The sequence below is a fragment of the Nycticebus coucang genome, chromosome 5 (genome assembly GCF_027406575.1).
Source record: "Nycticebus coucang isolate mNycCou1 chromosome 5, mNycCou1.pri, whole genome shotgun sequence".
Taxonomy (NCBI): Eukaryota; Metazoa; Chordata; class Mammalia; order Primates; family Lorisidae; genus Nycticebus; species Nycticebus coucang.
In genome coordinates, this window is record NC_069784.1 from 141,343,836 (window position 1) to 141,368,600 (window position 24,765).

Genomic DNA, 24,765 nt, shown 5'->3' on the forward strand with positions numbered 1-24,765 from the left:
TTCTCCTGGATACCCTGGGACTGAGGCAGGGCGCCCTGCTGAGCAGTCAACCGAGCTACCACCTACAAATGCAAAGAAGAAATGTGAGGCGATGCTCACCCAGGTGCACACAGACATGTAATACTGGGGACGTCTCATGTCAGATGAAGCACGCCATAGGACTCACACTGCCGTGTCCTTCTGCCATCCTTGGTGTGGCTCCCGTGACACTCCAGCTGGCAGCACAGCTCTTGGTGTCCCCTAAGAATGTGTCACAAACCAAGGCCTGTGGCATGAGCATGGGACGGAATCCATGTTGGACCCTTTCCCGAGGTCTAGCCTCATCTTTGTGCCCATGGATGTGTTTTCCTAACTAAGGTTCAGTTGAAGGAATTGCTTCATAAAACTGATTTGACTCATAGTTCTATATTCCTGAACATGGAGTGGATATAAGCTTGGTAAAATCAAAGTTATGTGGCCCCTGCCCACACCTGCTGGTAACAGGACTCTGGCCCAGCTCTGTTTCTGAGCCTGGGCAGCTGCTCTGACCAAGTGTGACCTTCCCCTGGAACCATGTCCTCTTCCATCTGAGCCCAGAGACCTGCGACCCCCAGGGGACAGGCAAGGCAGTGGGGACAGGCCGGGCTCTGGAGCAGGGGTTCCGGTGAGTGTGAGGACACAGAGGGGCTCGGCACCGCTTCCCTGTTGTTTGCCAGCCTTTCTGAAAACGTCTGAAAGTCGTGAAGCTGTGATGCTGCCATCATGCTGTGTTTGAAAGGCATGGTTCTGTTACTGCACTTGGGGCACACAGGCTCACATGCACACACTCAGGTACATTTACACAACACACACATACATTCACACATTCACACACTCAGTCATATACATGCACACACTCAGGTACATTTACACAACACACACATACATTCACACATTCACACACTCAGTCACATACATGCACAGGCTCATTCACACTCACACACGTGGCTGCAGGTGAGAAATACCCTGGGGGAAGGTGACCCTCTGAACTGGGGGGGTCTCCCCTCCACTGCCAACTTGGCGTGCAGACCCTCTGCTGTTCTGGAAAGGGGCGGCATCCTTACAGCAGCTGAAGGGGGTTCATTCTTCTCTCATTTAAATGCCTACAACAATTACTGCCTTTACAACTTATGTAGGAATTTTACAAAGAAGCTCTGCTTTAGGGGAAAGTGCCTATTTTTGTTTTACTGTATTTAATATTTAAAGTATGCACTATATCCCCAGAGGGCAAAGTCCTTGATTTCAAAGGTCCAGTACCCCAAGCCAGACGCAGGTGGCGGGAGCCAGCGTGGACCACGTGGGCAGCAGCCAACTGCGGGCAGGGTTTGGACAGCAGGAGAGCTGCAGGCATTTTTCATCTGCACATTGCATTTTATCCATGTTCAGCTTTACCAACGAGTGGCTCAGTAATAAAGTATTCAAAGTTGTGGTCTAAGTTTGAAATTGGATGCTTGTGGAAATTCTTTTGGGTCAGCCTACGTGTGTCTTAGGCATTTTCCATCCCTCCAAATATCACTCGACTCCGCAGGCCCTTGCCAAGCCAGTCGGAGGGTTGGATGGTACAGTGTTTCTGACTCAAGCAATAAAGAAAGTCTAAGAGAAATATGTGTCCTCTCCAGAGAGCACAGGGCTCGACGCTGAGCGCCGACACTGGAGGTGTGGCCCACCTAACCCCCCTGAGAAGCCCAGCACACTTGAAAGACCATAGGAGTTGCTCGTTGCTGTCACAGCAGCACCCAAAACCTGGGTTTAGTAATCTGAAAAACCAGGTCCAGGCCTAGGAGACACAGCACAACCATGTGTCTTTCTGGGAGCAGTGGCAGCTACGCCGTCCCTCTCACCCTCAGCAACACACCAAATGTGTTGCTTCCTCCTCAGGTTCTCAAATATGGCATCAAGCACTCACTCACGAGCCTGCCCCAGCTTACACGCAGGTGCCCTAGGCAAAGGAAATTTACGCTGTCTCATGTGGACAACTAAGCCATTTAGTATGTGAGGACTGAATTCAATGTTTTCATACACATTTTCATCATAGATTCAAGATTCAGCTTTAATTAACATTCCCATCCCAAGAAAACCTAAGAAGCCGTATGTAGCATGCTCCCCACTTTAGTAAGGATCTTGAAATGAATGATATTTAATGAACTCAAAACTCTTATTAAAAGCCCACACATAGCCTGTAAATCCTAATTATTAGAACATGCCTCCTTCTATAACCAAACACGCCCCATGAACTGGAAACACATTAAAGGAATTATTATTTTACCCAAGTATGGTAAGCCAGATATGAGCCCCAAAGAGACACACCTCAAGAATTTGGTGGGACCCCAAAAGTAATTGTGAATAAGATGCACAAAAACACCAGCACAGGTGCTGCAAGAGAATCCTTAGACATGATCAATTTAACAGAGTTGAACTAAGCAAAGAACAACCCAGGGATTCGGAAGCTCTCAGAAGCAGAGCATGTTCTAGAGGCAAGAAAACAGAAGTGAGACTGGCCGTGGCTCTGCGTGTGTGGCATTGGGTGTGATCTGGCCATGGGAGGCCCATGAGGGGCCAAGAACCAGCGAGCTGCACAGTGGATTCCTGAGCCAGGCTTTGCATGGTTGGGTGGCAGGTCGTTACAGAAAGCCTGGAGCTTGGATACCCCTGCTGGAGACACGGTGTGGTGAGCAAAGGGACACCCAGCAGAAGGTGCGGAGGGCCCAGCAGAGGCCTGGGCAGAGGAGTCATCAGTCGAGGCTGACGACTGACATCTTTGTTACACGATGACATGGACCACTGGAAGAAAAGTAAAGTTAGAAAATAAGGCGGTTTTATTTTTGTTCTTTTTTTTTTCATCTCTGCACTATTTTTTTTGTTGTTGTTGCAGTTTGGCTGGGACCAGGATGGAACCCGCCACCCTCCGTATATGAGGCCGGCGCCCTACTCACTTAGCCACAGGCGCCGCCCCACATCTCTGCACTATTTTTAAAAGAAAGTGCTTGGTTCTTATGTCAAGAACAAATTATTTCAGCAGAAATAGTCTTGGCATAGAGAACTAACACAGACGCTGGACTCTAACGTGCTGAGGGTTCCAAGGAAGGGAGGCCGGGGAAGGGGTGTCAGCTGGATGTGTGTTCAGTGCCAGGTATGTGCCTCCCTAACTCCTGCAGAAATTTGAGGGGGTAAGAACAGCCACACTCATCTTATTAGAGACTAAAGAACAAGCCGGCAACGTCTCATCCCAGCTCACGAAGCTCCTTAGGGGGCCCGTTCCAGCCTGTGAGTTGTTAAAATGACCCTACACAGCCCTGCTTGGCAGGGAACAACCTTCCTAGTATAACATTCCTGGCAGGTGGACACACGGGTGTTTTGTCCCACTGGTAAGTCTTTTGTGAGTCTTTTGCTTATGGTGGATTCTTTCCCAGAGCCTGACCAACTTCGGGCAAACCGACTAACCTGGGTTTAGGAATCTGCGAAACCAGGGCCAGGCCTTAGGAGACAATGACTCTGCCTTCCTGTCAGCCCAGCTTCACCCTTGAAACTCTCTGTACTGCTGGCATAGCGGGATGGAAGCACCTTCTCTGATAGAAAAAAGACTTACGGTTCATTAAGAATTGGAGCTTTTGATGAAGGGTCACGGTGAGAGACAGACGCTTGCTAACAGCCCCAAGTCTTCCCTCTGCGTTGGAAACAGCACATCTGCCTCTCCTTAAAATTTCTAGGAAGATTGTAAAGTTAAGGTTACTGAAAAGATGCATTGGCCTTACCCGAGTGCTGGGAGTGACCCCTGGGAAAGACAGAGGTTTCCCGGTGTCACCGTCTCGCAGGGACACCTGTGGGAAACTCGAGTCTGCAAATAACCAAGGACACGCCTGTCTAGTGGCCGCTGACCTGTCCGGGCCATGTCTGACTCAACTGCTGTTCGCTTTAAACCAAGTCCATGGCCAGGAGGAGCAGGTCAAGTCCCCACATGTCCTGCCCTACAGCACCTGCTAGGGATGTGCTGGCTCTGGTCTGGAGGCCCCTTGTCCACAGGGATGCTGTGATTTCAAATGAGGACATTCTAAGGACATGTCCTAGAGAAGGCCACAGCCCCCACTCTCCCACGGCCACAGGTGGGTCTGCAGAGTGCTGGTCCTTGGTCAGAGCAGGTGGAAAACCAGAGGAAGGACGAGGTGTCACTGAATGTCGGGGCTCCCGGCCTACTAACCCACTTGACCTGGCTCAGTTACTCGGCTGAGGTTCGGCAATAGCAGAAAGAAAAAGTGAGTGGAAACGGAAAATGAAACTGGAGCGGCACAGGTGGTGTAGACAGAAAGCAAAGGAACCTGCACAGGTATCAGGGTAACAGATTTTATTTCAGAAGAACAAAAAGAAGGTTAAAAGCATGTCCAAAGGGAGCCAGAGCGGGTCCATCCGGAAGAGAGAAGGTGAGTGGGAGATGCCCCTGCACAACAAGTGCCTCCTTCCCTGCTCGACAGATGGCTGCATGGCTCTCACCTGCCCCCATGCGCCTCCGGCATCACTGCCCTTTCCTATTGTCATTGGAGATCTCTTTTTATCGGTCACTGGTCACCTGGGTTACCTCGCACCCACATTCTCCCCTGCAGACTTCAGGATTCGCAGGTCAGAGGTCCCTTCTCAGATGACAACCTAAATGTAACGGGAACTGCATTAAATATAAATCGACTGCTCCAGTTAAAAGATCAAGATGGTCTGGTGATTTAAAGTGATACGCTCCTATAAAAACACGAGGACACAAAGTTCAGAGTAAAAAGACAAAATGGAGCATGCAGGCCTCAGCAAAAGACAGCGGTGTCCCAGGACCGACCCCAGCTGGGGCAGGGGACACTGCGCGAGGCTGGGGTGGCCACCGTGCGCCTTCCTGCAGTGCAGTCAGATGCACGCGTGGCCCCAGGGCTGGCCGAGCTTCTCTTGTGCCCCCTTCACTCCATGTCTTTGCCAGCCTCGCGTTTGCCCTGGCCTTGGTGCCCGCTCGCCATTCGTTCCCTGAGTGACCGCAGGGGCTTCCAGGTTCAGCCACACTGTCTGCTGGGATTGAGCGTGCGGTCCGCGGCCTAACACCACTTCCGGAGAGGGCCCTGACCCCCAAGCCTGTGAAGAGGTTACCTTCCACCGACCAGGTTGGAATTGGGGTTGCCGATTTCGTGACCTCAGATGGGGAGATGAGACCTGGGGAATCCAGGCGCCCCAGAGGGATGGCACTGCGAAGAAGACTCAGCCGGTCTGCGCTGGCTTTGAAGATGAAAGGGGTATCTATAAGCCAAAAAGGCAAAAATGAGCAAACAATCTCTCCTGGAGTCTCAAGACGGGCAGCCACCCAGACAGCACCTTAATCTTGTCTGTCTCGGCCCCCTGAAGACTCCTGATCTCCAGATTGGTGGGACTTAAGCCCACTAAGTGCTGGGGTTTGTGGTAGCACTGGGCTGACACACCCCCCACTGGTGCCCCACGGACACCACCCACCCACCTCCCCTTGCTGGCCCATTATATTGATTACATCGTATTTATAGGAATAAGTGGAAAGAGATATCAGGCTGGAAGCTTGGTTAGAGACAAGTGTCACAGTCTAAACACCAGATTTAGGTGACCCTGTGACCAGAGCTACACAAGGTGGTGAGGTGGGTCCTGGGCACTGGCCTCCTCCCTGTGAGTGACAGGAGTGGGCACCACAGACTGGCCTGGCGTCATGCCCATGGCGCAGGCCTCCTCACTGTGAGAGTGACTGCTCCATGCTGCACAGCAAGTCCTTCAGGAGCCTCAGCGCCTCACTCGCCTGCAGCGTCTGACCCCACCGTTTCGCCCAGGGTCAGGTGAAATTTGCAGAGTGGGGCCGTTTCTGGCACTGGCATCAGGCTGTGGTAGCTGCTGACACGGCCAGATGTTTTCCCTGTCAGATCCAGAGCCTAGAGCCGAGGTCCTATTTGGCATTGTCCCTCAAGAAGTCCAAAAGCCACTGACCCCTGGGGACAGGGGTCATGTTCCTCTTGTCTGCAGCTGACACCATCCCAGACCCTGTCTCGGGCAGACAGCTGGTGTCCACTCCCACCGGATCTGAGGGTTGCTCCTCATCACCAGCAGTGACACGATCATGTGTCAGCATCTCGGTGTCTTCCTGTCCCCCTCCCTGCACGGAGGGGATTTGCATTAAATGCCCACTTAGCTTCTCTCTGGTGTGGGTGGTTTCTAGGAAGACAACTGGCAGGTGACGCGGTACCACTGACCCGCCCTCCTTCGTGAGCACCCCAGATGCTTCGTCCCAGATCCCAGAGACCTGGGCTCCCAGACGACCCAGGGATCTCTTAGGAATTGTCAGAAATTGGGGACTAAAGAGCACCAATTGTATTTGCCCTGAGGAGCGTCAGTGAGCGCGTCCCCCTGAGGACGCGTGTGACCCACCTCCTCGAGAGCATCTTCACGGTGGAAGGCACGGAAGTGTGGAAACAGCTCCTGGGCATGTTTTCAGTATTTTTTCTTCTTCAAATGCCTCCTCAGTCCCTTTCTCACTTTTCAGGGCCATGGTTCCATCCTCTAAATACATCCTCTCCCAACTCTACATAGATACAATGGCACTTGATGTTCCTGGAGACATTTTCCTCTTTTCCAGCCCCGCTAGGATGGCAGAAACTCCTCACTGAACATGTCTGAGCTCAGCCACACGCACCTGCAGGTGAGATGGAAAACCAACGAGAAACTGCCTCGCTGTGTCCAGACCAGGGATGAATAATCCACAGCCTTCTCCTCTACCAAGGACCTGGTCCCCAGGAAAAGTCAAATGACTGTCTGTTAAGTAGATAATTCATGGCTGAATGGCTAAATTATGTTTACTGGCCACTCCTTACTAATTCACGCAACATATCTTAACAATTTGAATTTACAGGCATAATTCTGAACCCATTTCCATCAAAAGGACAGAATTTAGGAATTACAAGTTTCTTCTTGTAGAGAGAAGAACCACATACACAAGATGATTAAGGCAGGCACTGGCCTCCAGGAGGAGCATTGTGAGTGATGGAAATCTCTCCTGATTTCTTTTATAAATAGCATAAAGGTCCTTCCTGTGCCTTTTCAGTATGTTTATCCATCTTGTTATTTTCAGAAACCTCCATTTGTAGCTTAGATAACATTGTTTAAATATTTGCTAAGTCTGATTTTCTAGGCCGTCAACTTCAGGTTATGTCCACAGAAGTTAAGCATTATTACATACACTGGTTTCTAACTAGTTTGAAATCCTAGCTCTCTGCAGACATTGAGGACCCAGGATAACTTTTCTGGCATTAGATGAAATATTCGTAGTGGACTGTTTATGTGTTTAATACTTATAAAATGTTCAGCCATAAATATCATTCCCCACAATAACCATAAGATTTAGGGGAGTGTGTGCCGTTTAAAGATGCTAGGGAAGTTATAACTATTTGTGCTTAATTATGAACATCAAAGGCCAAAATGCTATTTATATAACCAATTACCCTATTTCTCATATGACATGTCCAACAATGTTTACTAAATATTGATTCCAAAGATATAATTTCCTTTTGGTAAGTCTTCAAAAATGCCAGAGGTCACACACACACGTGCATGCATGTCCCACAATCATCAATACACGGAAGACCCCCAACGTCCATCCGCAGATGAGTGGAGGGGTAACACTGCTCAGCCCTGAAGTGGAGTGAAGTGCTGGCACACACCCCACCACAGGTGAGCCCACAGAGTGCCGGGAAGTGAAGAAGCGGCCGCTCCCAGAACGGAAAGTAGACTGGTAGTTGTCAGGCGGAAGTTGGGCGTGGGCTGCCGGCTGGGCACACGGTCTCCTTTTGGGGCGACACAATGTTCTGGAAGGTGTGGAGGTGGTGGTGGAACAATACTGTGTACCAGAGCCTTGAGCTGTTCACTTCAGTGTTGTTCATTGTGTGTTGTGTGGATTTCACCTCAATAAACACAGAAAACAAGTTACAGGCCTGGAGTTGGAAAGGTCACGGTGTAGGAAGACAGGAGAGTCTCTTGGACTCAGCACGAGAAAGCTCTCGTCCAGCACCAGTACCAGCTCCGGCTCCAAACAGCTCACCTCACAGGGTCCCCATAGTCCCCACGGCCCCTGGGGCCACCGCCTCACATCAGCCCTCAGTGCACGCTGTGCGTGTAGACAGCATGGACACACACAGACATGTGACTCCCACGCTGTATGAACACACAGAGTGGTGCAGGCATGCACACAGCAGGCGTGGCGGGGGGAGGTGAGGGGCATCGTTCTACAAAGAGAATGCCCCATACGCAGGGATACTGTTCAAAGCCTTCTCCTCTCACTTCTATGCTAGGTGATGTTTTCCAGTGAGGAAAGTCAAGTATTTGACAGGATTACGATTTACAGAGTCAAAGCTCATCTATGAAGACAAAATAACTTGAATGCATTTTGGACGGCCAATGACATGCTATATCTGATAGTTTGTGGATAAGAACTATTGACTCATAACTGTATCATCTTCAGATATTTTGAGAATTAGTTCATGGTTGTCAGATGGAATAAATCCAAAATCTTAGGAACATTTGTTTTCTGTTTCTAACTCATTTGTATATACTATAATACCAACCACTTGCACCTTATGCCAGTTGGCTTTGTGGGTCACCTCCAGTGCAAGCCAGGGAGGTTGACAGTGCACCTGGGGAGAGAAGAGGTAGATCACATAACATTTATTCTTGTTTAAAGAAGACTCCACACGCAGAAAGAAAAGGTGCAAAAGGTGGGGAGACTCTTCACCTGTCATTGTTCCCAAGAAGGTGCTGGCACCTTAGTAAACATGCGGGAAGACGTGGCCCATGGGCCCTGGAAAGTCACAGCCCAGCACACAGATGGGCCCCTAAGCCCCCAGAGGGTGGCCCCCCAGCCCGGGGGTGATGGGAGGAAAGGCACACCTAAGTCATGACCTCAGACCCTGAGAGACAAGCTGTCTGTCCGGGCGTTGTTCTCTAATAAAGGGGATGCATTGAGGAGGGTGTGAGGAAGCAGAGGTTAGAGACAATTTCATCTAGAAGCTGTATGTGAGAGGGAGGATGAAACCGGAGCTGGGAACACATGCCATGCCCTGCCTGTGTTCTGTGCCTCCTAGCCTGTCACAGACACGTGGCCAGCTGAAAGCCAAGACCTAGACTACGCAACACTTTCTGGATTCACAGGATTAGGCTATTACCAAATGAAATGTCCTCGGCTCAGGGCAGGGCTAAGGGGCAGTGGCCCAGTGAGGTGGCCAGAGGCACCCCAGGGGACGCTGAACAGGTGGCAGCAAAACCCCAGGCCCACTGCTGCTTCCCACTGCCCACCCTCAAACATGGAAAGAAGGGCAAAGACACTGTTTCGGAAAGTTTACATTCCATTTGAAAAGTACATAGCTATTTAGTTAAGTAGGTAGGTAGGTTGTTAATAGAACACTCACTAGAGGCCCCGTCCTTTCTTTAAGAGATGGAAAACATAAGGCCATTTTTGGAAAGGTAATTACAGTCTGAGATCTCAGGGTTGACTGAGTTGTGTAACTACACGGATATCATTCACATTTTACTGTTGGCTTAGGTGGGGACACTGTTTGCAATGTCACAGGACAAAAGTATTGTCTGGGCGACAGGCACAGATGAAAACAGTTTTAGATTTGTGGAGTACATTGTTTCACAATTCATTCTCTCTCTGTGACTCTTAAAGGAACATATGGTTCTTCTTGAACCTATTTTTTTTTTTTTAAGAAAGTGAATCATGACTGAGTCATGACCTGCAGGTGCCACCATCCCAGCAGGCGCTGGCTCTGTGCCTGCCACAAGGAGGCAGGAGGTGACTGTGAAGAGGCTGACACACAGCGGAGGGCTGAGCCGGGCTCCATGTGGACCCGCCCCCCTCTCACCTGGGCCGGATCTTAGCACATTTCCCTGTGGGTGAAGACTAGTCTCGTTTATATTCACTTTGAATCTATTTATTGTTATTTTGTGGGTGGAATTTTTTCCTGAGTTGAGGGGAGTATTGGCCAAGTCATTTTGTTTGTTACTCACACTCTTATTAAGAAATAAATTGGCTTTAAAATATTAAACTTCAATTGACTTTACATTTTTGATACTTCGGTCCTTTGAGACCACAGCAGTGCAAGCTGTACTTGGGTCCCTTCCTGCCACCACAGATGCACTTTAGTGACCCAGGCGTCTCCCACAGGCAGGGCAGAGAGGCCTTCCTGGGGCAGCTGCTCCCTACCCTGGATCCCACGGTAACCTGGGGGCTCAGAGCAATGTGGAGGCTGCTGTCACCTCTGCGCAAGACCTCAGCAAGGGGAGGACCTGTCTGCCTTCCAAGTCTGGCCTCCATTCTTCGCCCAGCTGGTTGTTATTACTGCCTTCACAGTAGCAGCAAGAGATTAACCACAGCCAAGTCTCTGAATTTTGACAGACTCAACCAAAATTCAATCTTCCACGTCCACCAAACAGGGAGAAGATGTGGTTTCCATGTTGCTCATAATTTTATGACTTGACATTATCATTTTCAGATAGGCAGCACTTTTCTAAAAATCCACTAAGTAAAATGTATTTAATTAATGTCAGTGAATCTTACAGGGGAAATTTGCTTTTCCAATTCATTTTCATGTTGCAAAAGAAATGAGAGGAAGGCGGCTCTTAGTTCATTAACAAAGACTTGCAGAAAGGCCCTGGGTGAGCACACGGGAGATTGTTTGGGGTCCAGCGTGGCCACAGGCCTGGTCACTGCACACAGCAGGCTTGACATGCATGAAGCGGTGCAAGGAAAGGCTGCCCTCTGCACCTGCCATGAGCTGAGAGCCTGGGGTGTTCTCCCTAAAGAATGTCAGCGTGAGACCCCTGGACACCGGGCAACTCCTATAAGTGGTGAGCACAGACACTTGGCTGGAAATGTGTACAGAGCTTCTGGAAAGCACTGCTTACGTCACCTGTGCCATTATTAAAACACGAATCGAAAATTGACTTCAAAGGTAAAACTCAACTAATGTTCTATTTCCAAGAGATATACCTAAAACAATTAACTTATAAAGATTAATTTTTCAAGCATCAGAAGATACAAGCAAAAGGAATGAAGATGGCCCAAGTTAATACTTTATGAAGTATAATTCAAGATAAAATAGTTAAATATACCATATGAAATTGTTTACAGCAAGAAAGAGATAAACTCTGGCAAACTCAAGTCTATACTAGCATCTACTTTCTGTTCACACTGACACCAAAACAATCCTCCTCTTACAGGGAAACTGTCCAATTCTCTGGGTCTAGCAGGTATTGAGTATATTTCTGCCAGACTAAAGCAGGCATTTACCATTTTCTACTTCTAATTTTCAAACTTGGGGCGAGGGGGAAATGCTGGGCTGTGGGAAGCAGGGCTGTGGTTTGAGGTCCACCGTGGCCTCTGTGCTCCTACGACGTCCTGTGTCCGCCCCTCTCACACACAGTTCCAGGCTGCAGACTCAACAGAGGCAGTTCCTGGCCAGGCGTGGCACCAGGAGGGAAGGCGGCATCCCCTGGAACGGCGATTGCTTCTGCTCCCCCAGATGCCACAGCTGGGGCAGAAGTCTGGACTTCCTTTGTGGGGAGTGTTGCCCTTTGTTCGAGTAGGAAAATTTTAAGATTTTAAAAAATCTAAATCTAAGTTCATTACTCCCATTATTGGAAATTACTTCCAGATTCTTATAAAGTGTGGATAACTACTTTGTTTTACAGCACATTTTTGAGTTTTTAGTATTTTCTAAAAATGTTGGATGTTTTCGTATGAATTTGGAAGAGGACCTGTAAGGAAACACAGTATTAGCCAGATATCACTTTGAACTGAAAGTATGGATAGGGGTTTAAAAGCACTTAGGGTTTTACTTGTTAAAATTATTCCATGATAAGTCATTTAGTGAAACCAAGTAACTTTTTATAAAGTAAATAATCAACTTTTTGTGTATCAATTCTGTAAATGTTTCTTATTTTATTTATAAAAGTCACTTTATATCCCAATTCTGATTTCATGTGATTTTAAATAATTGAGGTTTATTTTGTCAACTGCCCCTGGAAAGTAATTACCTCATCCTTAACTGGCTCTATTTAAGGAGCAATATGAATAGCTCAGGATGAGGTAAGGTTAGATGCTGACAGCTTCTATTTCCCTGCTCAGCAAATGGCTCAGGGAAGGGTGACCACCATGGGAGGGGTTCAGGCCTAAAACATCCTCTTAATGGTGTGTTTCATCACTCAGCCTTCCTTCCCGATAACAGCTTCCCTCACCAAGCACCACATGGGGAATGTGGGCAGAGCCATGCTGGCATAGAAGGGTAACAGACTGGACAGTTTGCCACCGCCTTGCTAGGCCCAGCTCTGTGACTGCAGACTCACACGTGGAGGGGGCCAGGTCGGGGTGGGGGTCCTGCGGTCCCGCCCAGGCATCTGGGCCCCAGGAAGAGAGGTGACAGACAGATGCTGAGAGCAGCAGGCAGCAGGTGCCACATCCCTGCCTGAGCGTCTTCAGATAGGTGCAGCTGGCCCCGAGTACCATTAGGGAGCGGGTGTCGGTGAGCAACCTGACAGGGATTACACTCGCTGCCCACCTGGGCAATGGGCCCACTGTGCGTCGTGTGACCACACAGGTACTCTCTGCACAGAAGTTCTTGTGTATTCTAATCATTTTCACCACCTTTTTTATGATAAATCGCAAAAGCAATTGGTACACACAGCAATTTCTGTTGCCCCTGGCCCTGGTTCCACCAGGGTCATGTCACAGCCATGGGGACACCATGCTCTGACAGCTCTGCCTGCGAGAAGGGCAGAAAACTTAGAATACAAGTTAAATGGCTTCATTAGACAGAGAACGTGCCCTACACCAGCTGGGCTCACTGGCACCCTGCTGAAGACAAACATTCTCAGCCCTGGCATGTGTGGACAGTGGTGAGGGGGGGACGAGCTCTCTCTGCTTCGGGCCCCCTACCATCACGCCCACGGCATGGTCACGCCCACTGTGGGGCCACGCCCACCACATGGTCACACCCACTGTAGGGCCACGCCCACCGCATGCTCACACACCCCGTGGGGTCATGCCCACTGCAGGCCACGCCCACCCCATGGCCACGCCCGCCACGGGGCCACGCACAGCACGAGGTCGTCCTCCATGTCCCCACCCAAGACTGGGTGTCCTGGAACAGGGTTCTAGTGTCATGAGATCGAAATGGCAGGAAGAGCTGACACCTTCCCGCTTTAGGAACAAGCACATAAGTCATCAAAACTGAACTTGGCTGAAAGAATGGCTATGAATTTGCAGAAGCAAAACTGTACAAAAACCCCACAAAGTTACAAAAGTACTAAAATTTCTGGGTTTGGAGCCCGAGGGCCTTGATTCACAATCCATTCACCCCAGGGTGGACATGGCCTGCTTGCCGTCCAGCACCTACGCACCCTTCTTGAGACAACCACACGTGGCTGGCCTGACCTACACCTTCCCTTTCAAGCTAAGTTCTCTGAGGCACCTGACTCTTTGCTTGGTCTCGACGACTCACAACCCGGCAGAGACGGTCAGCACTTGCCCCTGGTTACTGCTCTCATTAATGACAAGCACGTAAACTATCGCACTGCGTAACGTTGCAGGGTTGATTACTCTTTACAAGTAAACTCTATATAAATGGCAGGATAAGAGAGTAAATGAAATTGCACCATTCTAAGGTTATCACATATTATACACGACATTAAGACGCTAACTTTAATTAGGCTGTGGCAAAGACTCACACTGCAGTCTGTGGGGCAGCTGATAAATTAATAATACAATCAGGTAGATCAAAAAATCCAATGAGGAAATGAAATGAAATAGCTAAAATATACAATTAACTAACAGAAAGCAGGAAAAAAATATCATTTTTCTTTTTCTTTTTCTTTTTTTTTTTTTGCAGCTCTTGGCTGGGGCTGGGCTTGAACCCACCACCTCCAGCATATGGGGTCGGCACCCTACTCCTTTTGAGCCACAGGCACCAGCTGAAAAAAGTTATCATTTTTTAAAAAATGGAACAATGAAACACAAATAATATGATAAATATTATTATATAATATAAATAATAAAACTCAACCACAGCATTAATTAGATTAAATGTAAATATACTAAACACTCCAAAATAGATATTCTCAAACTATGTTTAATTTAATTTTTTTTTTTTTTTTTCTGAGATACAGTCTCACTCTTTGGTGCTGGCTAGAGTGTGACAGCCTCAGCCTACCTCAGAGCAACCTCACACTCCTGGGCTCAAGTCATCCTCCTTTCCCAGCCTCAGCCTCCTGAGTAGCTGGGACTACAGGAGAAAAATAGAAAAATAATAATTTTTCTATTTTTTTAGTAAAGACAGGGTCTTGCTTTTGCTCAGGCTGGTCTCAAACTCCTGAGCTTAAGAGATCCTTCCACCTCAGCCTCCCAGACTGTGGGATTACAGGCATGAGCCACCACGCCCAGCCAAGATATTCCACATGCTGGGCCATAAAACGCCTCAATGAACCTAAAAACTCAACATTTCAATGAATTCTGTGCCCTGTGGTGAGATCTCTGACCGCAATGGAGTCTAGCTGGTAATCACTAACTAAACTAAAAATATCCTTATAAATGTCACAGCACATTTCTAAGTAATCCACAGCTCCATAACTGTCTTTGGAGGACCTGAGAATGTTCTCCCCTTTTTTTATTTTGCTCATATTTTTGTTCCTTTTCCAGTTATTAACTATCAAACTGACTTTTCCTCATTTGCTGGCATTTGCCTGCGATTTCAACAGCATTTCAGCATCACTTTCATAGACTTCACCAACATCTGCCTCTCCTGCAGACTTGCAATTTCACTCCCCATTATTTACACTTATTTGAATGGGATCAGTACATGCGGGAAAGGGACTGTCAAATCAGAAAGAATGTTTTAGAGGGGTCTAATTTCCCAAGTGGGGGTTTTATCACAGCATATGCTTGGGTTGTAACTGCATTTGTTTCGTCATTCAGTCTCCCAACTTTCGAGATTTTTGTATGAATGCTCAGATAAATTCTAAAGACTAATATGCCTATATTATTAGTAGATATTAATTATGTATCATTAATTACATATATAAAATGTATTAATTATATATTATTATATATTGCATATATTATATATTATAAGATGTAATATATTATATAACTGATATAATTCTATCTAATGACATAACTGATGGACTGATATAATTACATGTAACTGATATAGTGATATATAAATGACAAAACGCAACCGATACTATCCCAGCGTCCTGCCAGTTGTATCACATACATGTGGTGCACGGGCCAGGTTGCCGGGCTCTTGAGGCAGAGTCTGAGGACTGAAATGATATCTCTTGTGAGTATGTGGGTGAACAAATCTTAATTATCAAGTCATTGTGGTCAGTAAAAAGAAAAATTTTAGACAAATAGGTGATTTTATGCATCTAGTGGAATAAAAAGCAGGGATGAATGTGACAGGATCAGAAGATACAGGAGGTTTTCTAAGAACTGGGCAGCCAGCGCCTGGCTCGCAAAACGCCTGCAATCCACAGCAATTTGACGACACAAAGGGCAGGACCCATCAAGCTCCCCAGGAGTTCTGACTTTCCAGATCCAGATCACTCTGGTGTTTCCCTCCAGAGATCTGTTCTGGGTACACTTCAAATGCTTCAATGAACACCAGGTGGCCAGATGTCTAGAACATAATTTAAAATGCTACTGCAAGTGTAATGGATCCTTTTACAATAAAACGTCATTTGCTTTAGGAAAAGTGTCTTTGATTTCAAATCGTTAAACTTTTCATGGTGCTTGACTTGGGAATCTGCTGCAGAGGAGCAGGAAAGCACAGTTCTACTCCCCAACTTGTTCTCGAATCTCTGTTGATTTCTCTGCAGAGTTTTGGAAACCTCACATTCATTTTGCTTGTGAACTCATTAATATTTTGCTACATTAACACTAAATAGTCCCCACTTACCACAGAGTTGGTGGGACATCCCTGGAAACCCAGAACTCCCAGGGGCACTGTTGAGCATTCCAGGCAGGGGTTGTAAGTCACAGGAGCTCTGATGTCCCCCACACCAGGGCAGGACCAGCACCATGTCTGCTGTCCCTGTAAGTCACAGGAGCTCTGACGCCACCACACCAGGGCAGGACCAGCACCGTGCCTGCTGCCCCTGTAAGTCACAGGAGCTCTGACACCCCCACACCAAGGCAGGACCAGCACCGTGCCTGCTGTCCCTGTAAGGCACAGGAGCTCTGACGCCCCCACACCAGGGCAGGACCAGCACCGTGCCTGCTGCCCCTGCTCCAGTTGTCACATTTCTCACAGGCTGGCAAGTAGGAAGATGGATTTTCCTCACCAAAATCACAGGTTGGTTTGCCTTTTAGGAAATATAACCAGTAGGGAATGTTTGGGAGAGCCACACGTGTGTTGTGGCTCCCAACAGCCATCGTGCCAGGTCACCATACCTCATAGGTAGCTGCCATTTACCTGCCTGCCAGCCTGTGACCCACATGTGGCTGTGTTGTGCCTGTTACAGAGGGGAGCAGGTGCCTTCCAGGGTGCATTCACTGGCTTTGGAAACCCCAGCAAAATCAGTAAAGGACCAGTCCATCTCCTTTGAAGTGGAGATGATGCAAATGGCTCTGGTTAGAGTCCAGTGGTTCAGGATGGTCAAGCTTCTCCATGACAACACGATCATCAGCCACCTGCTCAGTAGCATTAGCTGTGCTCAGTCACCTGCGCAGCCCTCTTTATCCTTGTATTCTTCAGGTACGGCTGACTTGCCCCAATTAAATGTGACAAAATGCAGTTGGGCAGGAACGCAGAGCACTTGTAAATGTTGAATGATGGAAATAAATGAGGGAGAAGGGAGAGAGCCTTCCTTCCTCCCTTCAACACCATGCACTAAGAACATATATGTTCCTGGCCCTGGACATGAAAACACAGCTCCCTTGCCTCAGTTTCCCCACTGTGTTTCACATCAGATGAACATACGGGCCAGCAGCAGCACCGTTGACTGAAGCTACAGACTTTCTGTCATTGTAGGAGCAGACAGGTGCCCACGGCTCCGACCCCTTTGGAGTTGGGGGCAGGGACCCTGTGCACTAGCAGCAGCTCTGGACGCAGTAAGTGCTGGATGAAATCTTCCCAGCTCTGAGAACAGCCCTCATGGGGGAGTGTGCAGCTGGAGGTGTCACAGTGAGGGAAGCAGGGAGCAAACACCTGTCCTGGTACCCAGCGGGCTGCCACAGCCTCGGAGTGTCCCCACCCTGCCCTGGGCCCCAACTTGGCAGGCGGCTGGTCCTGGCCTTGCTCCTCCCTCCGCTGCTCCTCTCGGCCTCACTGCCCCTAACCCAAGCTCTTCATTTATTTGTACTGTTCTTTAAACCCCAGCTCAGAGCCTCTTCCCTTCCACACCCCTTGGGATGAACAAAGACGGTGCTGGGCCAGGAGGACAGCAGGTGCGGTTGCTTTGAGCCTCACTTCAAGACATTCTTTTCCTGTGCTTGGGCACCTGGGTTGTATCGCATTGCCTCTGCAACAACACAGGTGCAAGCGTCCAGATGCACAAAACCGTGTGCATCAAACCTGCATTTTTTGTATAGCTGTTAAACCTCAATAAAGCTCTTTCTAAAAAGTTTCAGCACAACCCTGGCACGATTGCATTTGTGCTGTAGAAAAATCATTGTTGGTACAAGTATGCTGAGCTGCAGAGCAGGTGGACACATCCACATGGGAGGGGAAGGCCACAGGGTCAGGGGAAGGGGTCAGCACAGAGACCCAAGGGCACGACATCTTCACACACATCACACACGCTTTCCCCTTTGCCCTCTGTCTGGGCCCACTTCTAGGGAGAACCACTGTTATTATTTTCATCATCTTCAGTTAGTTCGGTCATTTTCGAACTTTGTGGAAATGGAACCAGACAGTCTGGACTGTCTGTGTCGGGCTCCATGCATCATACCGTCTGCTGGAGTTCCCGGCGTCCAGTCCCCGGGGTCTGGTCACACTGCAGCAGGTCACTGCACGGTCTTAGGACAGTCGCATGTCCACCCCCTTGGTCACAGGTACCTGTGTTGTTATCAGCTGGGGTCTGTCCGTGAACATTCCTGCACCCTGCTCTGGGGACTTATTCACTCAGTTCTCGTACTCACACCTGGGATAGAATTGGTGGGCGACAGGGTGGGCACAGATTGAAATGCGGTGAATCTTGCTGAAGCTGCTTCCAAGACGGCCAGCCCACCTTTTATTCCCAGTGCAATGGGTGAGAGTTCGCTGCTGTGACCTCACCAGAAATTGACATTTTCAGCCTCTCCATCTTCAACATCCGGGGGAGTGTGCCTTCTCCATTCCCCATGGTGGGTTTAATTTCCCTTTTCTTGAAAACTGAGAGTCTTGAACACTTTCTCGTGTGACCTGTGGCTTCTGGGGTCTCCCTGTGAGACATGTGACCTGCCACGTGGCCAGGCGAGCTCCGCACAGCCCCCGCCCCGGCGTGGCGGTGCCTCCTGACTATCTGGAGGGCTCCTTTGGGACTGTGGGTGCTGATGAGGGCTCCCTGCCTTTCCACTTTCTTAAAGTTGCCATAGAAGTTATAATTCCACTGAAGTCCAACTTTGTGTTCTTGGACTACTCTCAGTACTGTCAGCACTTTTCACAGACTAAGATAATCTGTGCTTCCCAAAGGTCCTGAAGGTACTTACAGACCAGTTTCTAGAAGGATGATATTACATCTGACTCACCAAGGTGTGAGAAAGCTGGATGCCAGCTGGGTGAGTTGTGCGCTTTTCATTTGGTTTAGCTTCTCACTCTTCTAATTGATCGATAACAGAAGTGTGGTTTGGGAGACACCACAACTGGTTAACAGCCGGAGACGACGGGCTCAGCGGCAGCGGCAGAGGGAGCCCAAGCGGGTCCCTGTGACATGATGAGAGGCCCCTGCCCCCGTGAACACGCCTGCAGAGAGCAGAATCTCCACACACGGGATGTCACGTTTAGAGACATGATTTACGCGGGTCTGGTAGAAATGTTCTGTCATGGACGAGAGTTCACGTGACTCCCACGACCTGGCATAAACAACAGCTCCTCACGCCAAGGGAGTGTGGCCACCAGGCCTGCGACATTCCTCCCGCAAGGAGTAATCGTCACCCAGCGTCAGAACTCATACCAAGTTTTGCCTCTGAACTTTGCCTTTCTTTTCTCTCCAAAATCTCAGAGAACACACTCTACTGTTACTGTTTTGGTTACGAAAAGAAATGATTTGGATTTCTGGTGAGGAAAAATTGAACAGCCATTTAATTTTACTAAGAAGTGATTGATCTAATCACAACCCACATTCCAGGACAAATAGAGCAAATTACTAAAGTCAACCGTCCCCACTGCTAGATCCTTTTGCTCACAAAAACCTAAAGCTAAATAAACAAAGAGATCTTAGGGCATTTTAATATCAACTTTGGGGGAATTATGAAGGCACTTTAAAATCAAAATTGCTTTTTTAATTATTATTCTAATTTTTCGCTAATAGATTTTACCAAGAAAACACACACTTTGTAAAAGAAATTCACACAATCACGTTAAAACACCTTTTTAAATATTAAAAGTATACAGGATCCACTCATCCCCATCTTTTTAATTTTCATGTAGATTATTTCCTCTTAGCATGTTAAAATTACCATAAAAATAGAAGTGGTTATAAACCCACTCCTTCCCTCCCATCACTTCTTACTGATGTCTACATTTCTTAAGACTAGAATTTTATTCTCTTTCTTCTATTGAATGAATCTGGTCTTATTCTGGTAATTCTGTCCCTTCACGTAAGCCAGCCCAGGAGCCTGCAGCAGCTGCCCCTTCCTCAGGCTCCCCAGCCCCCGCTTTTACACCTGTGCTTCCTCCTTTCTGATCTCCACCCAGCTTAAGACCAGGCTCCTGTCAGCCTTCATATGCCCTAAATAAGTTTTCCTCACCTCAAACGCACCCAGAGAAAACACAGTGAGCCCTGACCTGTGGAGGAGACACTCACCCCGGCCAGTGGCACCACCCAGGTGAGCCCTCCCTGGTCCCAATCCTGGGCTCTCCGGGCTGGGGAAGCAGGTCTCCATCCCTCTCTGGCTGCGCCCAGCCTGCATCCCACCCTTCCCCTTCACCACCTGGGCATCCACCCTGTTGTGCTCACACATTGACCCCCAGCCAAGGGGTCTTACACAGGCTGCCTTCTTCAAATGCCCTCCCCATGGCTGCCAGATCTGGCCTCAGTCCCCTATCTGTCCCCTCCCCACCAGCCTGAGGATTGGTTAAACCCAAACGTAAATCCCAGCACCCTCAGCCTGGGGCCCCATGGTGGCTCCCCTGGCAGGTGGGTGTTCCCTGCTCTCCTCTGGCTAGCTGGCCTGCTGCCTCCTGGCTCCTTCAAGTCTGAGTTGCCCTTCTCAGTACACGAAGGTGTCTGTTCCCTGGGCCTGGCCTCCCACTCCTGCCTTCTAAGGCCTCCAGCCTGACATCACTTCCCCAAATTCAACCCTCACCCACTGCTGAGGGGCCCCAAGTCTTCCCTGAGCATCAAACCAATGGGATTCTCCTCGAAGTGGGGGAAGCCCTCAGCTTCTGGGCTTTCCTTGGAAAGGACTCAGCTTAGCACAAGGATGTTTCAAGAGAGAAGCTCTCCCTGAAGGAAGGGAGTGACGTCAGGCACGGCCAAATAGGAGGAGGGAAAACCTGCAGTGGGGTCCTGAGGGAAAGACCACAGGAAACCACATGGCCTCACCTTGCATGTGACAGCCAAGAGCTCCCAGGAGGTGACACTTCTCTCCATCCCTGCAGCCGTGTCCTCTGGGCCCTCCGGGGCAGGCTCGTCCCATAACCAGGGTGGCCAGTGTGGAGAAGAAGCAGAGGGACACAGAGAAAGGGAGTCACCTGGGTGGGTTCCTTGTGGATGTCACTTTCACAGCCTTGTGAGGCCATTGGAAACGGGAACCAGGGTATCGAATTTGTTTGCAAGTGTACTGACATCAACAGTGCAACTTATTGTTGGGGGGTAAAGCCTCCCCCACATCAAAGCTGAGCACGGTCGCCATACTGCAGCTCTGAGTTAACCAAGTGCATGGATCAAATCTTCCTGAACGTTTCCATTGCTTTGAATCCTTAGCAGAAAATGCCTGGCAGTACTGCTAAAGTCATTTTTCAAATGGTTAAGTGTTTTGTTTGAACTGTTTGCTGAACCCAAAGCATCACCTCTTACCTAAAGGGTAGTCAAAGTGAGTGGTGTTAGACCCTGAGCCAGGAGCACTGGCACAGTCCCGAGTAATCAGAAATCCATGAATTTTAAACACTTCAAGTCATTACTTTTTCTTTTGCAATTTACTCCAAAGATAACACATTTACTAGTCAAAATTGCCTTTCTAAGTTTTTCTATCTAGCTTATTACATACTTAAAATGAGAAAGATAAGGCAACATTCTAAATTTAATTACTGAAACAATAACATTATTATTAATGCTACCTGTAACACAGAATTTTAACCTTAGTACAGAGCATTCTGGGGAGGGCAGGGGCCAGTGCATTCACTTCTGAAGGCTGCTCCTTTCAGGGAGGGAAATTGACATTTTTAGTTTTGAGGACAGTAAGCTTACAAGGAACAAAATAATCTAATTTCAGAGTCATTTCTTATTTTTTATTGAACTAACAATTCCTGTGTGTGAGAGATAAAGACAATCCCTGTGTGCATGTGAGACCATCCCTGTGTGTGACAATCCCAGTGTGTGTGAGACCATCCCTGTGTGTGACAATCCTGTGTGTGTGGTAACAATCCCCAGTGTGTGACAATTCCTCTGCGTGACAATCCCCTTGTGTATGTATGTAATAATTTCTGTGTGTGTGTGTGCACGCGCGCACACACTCACACAGGTGCACACATCTCCGTCAGCTCCAGCTGCCATCACAAAACACCACAGACCCTGAGGTCTAGACAACAGACTTTCTTCTTCAGGGGAGGCGGGAGCCAAGGACCCAGGCTCTGACTGTCTGGGACTGGGGGGTGAGGCCTTCCTGCCGTGCCTTGTGAGTAGGAGAGAGATGGAGAAGGCTCTGGGGCTTCACGGGTTCTGACCCTATTCAGGAGGCCACACAGTCCCCAAAGCTCAGGCACTGGCACCAGCAGCCTTTGGAGTTGGAGACTCAGAAAGAAGAAACCCCTCCCGTCTTGGCCCCTCCCGTGACCCTGTCACCCATGCCAACACCTGGGGTGAGTATTTCAACATTCAAGTCTGGAGGGAGCTGCAAACATTCAGTCCTTGTCAGCACACTTTCAAAATGAACCCAAGAAACACACACCCGCCTAGGGAAGAGCGCGGCACTAACATATCATTGGAACTTAGTAAGATTCCAGTTTTTTAAGGAGGATCACCAAGTATTATTTTGTAAGTAATTGTAAGTTCAAAATTACCCAAATTGGTAGGAAAAAAAAGTCCTTCTGCCTCAAACTTTCTACCTCATCCCCACAGACAATCACTGTCCTGTGTTCTAATCATAACTCTCTTCATAAATCTTCCAGGTATGTGTATGTCTGTGCACACGGTGCGTGTGTGCATGTGAGAATGTGTATGTGTCCTAAAACATGCAGAGCTAGCTCGAGATTCACAGGCATAGCCTAAAGCACACCCATGTGCATGTGCACACACAGCACCCACCAGCCGTGTGCGCTGGGCTGCAGCCCCTCCGGGGTCTCTGGGCCCCACAAAGGTCTCGGCGTCTCTGGCAGCGGTGGCCGGGCTGCTGGCCCCTGGAGCAAACACTGAGGGCTGGGGGGAAGAGCCGTGCACCAGGGTGTGTCTCAGACCCCTGAGCTCTTCGTCAGCCTTCACGGGGTTTCTTCTTTCTGAGTCTCCAACTCCAAAGGCTGCTGGTGCCAGCACCTGAGCTTTGGGGGCTGTGTGGTCTGAGCTGGGCTGGCCTCCTCGCTGCCACTCAGGTGCTGGTCTGCTGGTCAGTTACCACCAGCAGCTGCTCCTGCCTCCCTTATGGTAGTTTTGATGCATTATAAAATTGGATGCATCTCTGATTTATATATTAAATATCTGTTAGATATTATTATCATATATATGCAAATCAATTTTACATACAACTTGGTGAATTTGGAGTTATTTTGGCACATGGCAGAGACAACATGCCAACTTCACTGAAGCAGGACTTTCTCTGACACCATTTCGTGTCGTCGTCCTTTGCCACGTCAGAGTATGACGCTGCTCTAGCCGCGCACTGACTGGACTCCCAGCCGCTCAGCTTTAAGATCACTCATCTCCTGCCACTGACCGGTTAGTAAGTCGGTTCTCCTAGCAGAGCACTCCAGTGCACTCAGACCCACTCACACAATCTCATGCCCACGCTCGCTCTCACACTCTCTTGCACACTCATTGTCACACCCCCACACTCACTCATTCTCTTGCACACTCACTGTCACACGCTCACTCTCATGTGACCACACATGTCTCCTGCCTTGATGCTCCTGATGCAGCTGCCTCCGAGTAGGTGACAGACTTGGGCTGGGTCCTAGGGCAGAGCCCTCCTGGCCCCACAAACGCAGCACTGTTCCCGGTGGCTACGCTGAGTCTCTGAGGACTGGTCCCCTCTCCAAGTTGGTAAGCTGTTGAGTTTCAGGAAGCAAAGTCTCCATGGACGAGCAATTAGCTGTTCTCACATCAGCCTGCTAATTTGGCTCCAGGGCTGTGGAAGTCGTCCCAGCACTTTGGGTGTCAGAGGCATTCGAGACAGTGTGGCACATTTGGGCAAACACCGCACACTCAACTCAGAACTTTCTCAATTGTTATAATAAGAACACTGTGCCAAGCCAAACAAGTAGGCAGTTAATTAATTAACTAATTTAAAGTTAAGGCTGGTTCTCCTAACTGAACAAATTTGGAGATTCATGTTGGTAATGTGGTCAGTTCTTGCTTTGTCACAATTAGATATTATATCTTTTATGTTTTTCTTTAAATCAGAGAGGAGAAAGAAAGGCCAAAAGGAACAGGGAAAGTGTAATTATTTCCCACAGACCAAAGAAAAAAATTTTCCCTGGTGAGTTCGAGAGAAACTTCTGGAAACTGCAGATTTCCTCATATTTCCAGAAGAGGCTGCTGAACCCAAGCTGCCCTGAGGGTCCAGGGCACCCAAGGCAGAGGCTCAGGAAAGGCTGAGAAGCATGAAGGGAAGCCCGGGACGGACAGTCCAGCAGTGACTTGAAATAGTTAAGACAATGAAGTGAGCTTGGACAAGAAGTCAGGCAAAGAGAGTTCCAGACCCAGAACCTGCTCTCAATTAGCTTTGTGACATAGTGACTCGACTTCTCCCTTCAAAGCTTTGGCTCCTTCCTGGGAAACACAGCTCCAGGGCCTCCCAGTGCTGAGACCTCCACATTAAAGACACCACATTTCCCTGCGGAGAACAAAGGGGGAAGGGAAGCAGGAGAGGACAGGGCCAGCTGAGTGCGCTGGCCAGCTCCTGTCCAAGGGCTCCGCGAGTGTCTCTTCCTCAGAACTGTGTGACAAAGCCGTCAGAATGTTTAACTGCGTCCACACAACCTTCAAAGAATGGGGTAGTTTCCTTGACCTACTATAAACAACTTAAAGGAAAAAAAACTCTAAGACATTCTGAAATGCTGGAAAAAATGATCCAGGTTGTTTTTGGTTTTAATTTCTGAGAGAGAAAGAAAGTGAGGCAGAGACAGCAGAGGAAGTCCCCCCACCACACCC